Raw genomic sequence first — 1,582 nt, 5'->3', positions numbered from 1 at the left:
AATTAATGTTAGAAAAAATAACATTTCTAATTATGAGTAAAAATATTATTAGTTTTAGTATATGTTCAGAAATATGTGATATTATAATGATATTAAACTATTTTATTTAAATGTATGATTGTTTTATATTTTACTTCACCACTGCGACAGTACGACGCGTAACTAACTGAATTTTATATCTTATTTTATTTCCGTTATATTATTTATTAAAAAAAAATTCAAATCTTAGATCGATAAGTAATAGATAATAATATGAAAATACAAAATGACGAATTCACACTCAATGCTTTTCTTTTGAAATTCTATAATAACAAATGCAAAAAAGATTTTCAATAACCGTGGTAAATAGTGTTACATCTATTTTTATAAAATGTTCAAACAATAAGTAATTTTTTTAGTTCAAACAACATTTAAAAAATAAAAGAATTATGCATTGATTCACACATAGGAGCGGTGACTGTAACAATAATTCACGGGTCAAATGTTAATTATAAAGAAACGGTCAATCTTTACCAAAAAGTAAACAACTATTTTTAATTAAACTGCTAATTATGATATAAAATCACATACAATTAATTACCACGAGTCATTGCCAAGCTTTATCAAATATGCCGATTTTCAAAATTCAAAAGTCATGCGACTTTTGAATTTTGAAAATCGGCGAGACGAACAAATTTTCGTTAATATTTTTAAAAAACGATACAAAATGAACTGAAAATTAGAGAATCAAATCAAGTTTGAAAACTTTACTCCTTCGGGTAGTTGAAACAAATATAATAGATAAAATTTTATAGCTTTCTGTGAAATTTCCGAAATATGTATTTTTTTTTATTAATGTATGTATAATAATTTTAAATGCCACTTTTTAGGAAAGTTCGATAACATTGAAAATGTACAGTCATTAAGTTCCCGTGGAATTTCAATAAGATTGAAACTGAAAGTAATAAAATATGTGAATTCATATGCGAATTGAACTATATTTTAATTAGCGAATATAGTATTTGTAATATCCCATTTCTTTCAATTAATTCAAATACCCAAAAACGATAATTTTTATCAATTCCATCCAATATTTTTAAAGTATTTGAACTTTTGAAAATTCTGAAAAATAAATTTTTAAATTTTTTAAATTTTTTGCAATATTATTTGTATATTTTGAATAATGCGATAAACCACTAAAAAATGTTTTATTTGTTGTATTTATAAATAACTTAATTAATAAAATAATTATAGAGAAATGAAATTTTTAAGTATATGCAAAACATATTTACTTAATTTATAAATTTCATATCGAAATTCTAAACTCTATTCGAATTGTAGTATGTTATGAAAAAGTCAACATTTCATTATTCGATGCGCAAAATAACAGACTTTAAATAGATATTGAAGCAAATTAAATAAACAAATATGATAATTCTCCGATCAGCCTATAAATTGTAAACAACAGTCGACTTGCGAGTCAGAATTTAACCTTCAGTGGGTAGATTGGCGACTGAGAAAATATGTCGTAATAAGATCGCTGTGGCCTAATTTTTTATTTGTTTCCAAATGTCAGAATTAACAAAATTTCAATGCCGTGTGT

The sequence above is a fragment of the Ctenocephalides felis genome, unplaced genomic scaffold (assembly GCF_003426905.1).
Source record: "Ctenocephalides felis isolate EL2017-DRISC unplaced genomic scaffold, ASM342690v1 CF-g0.4_SCAFFOLD_03571, whole genome shotgun sequence".
In the NCBI taxonomy this organism is placed as follows: domain Eukaryota; kingdom Metazoa; phylum Arthropoda; class Insecta; order Siphonaptera; family Pulicidae; genus Ctenocephalides; species Ctenocephalides felis.
This window is presented reverse-complemented; position numbering follows the sequence as displayed.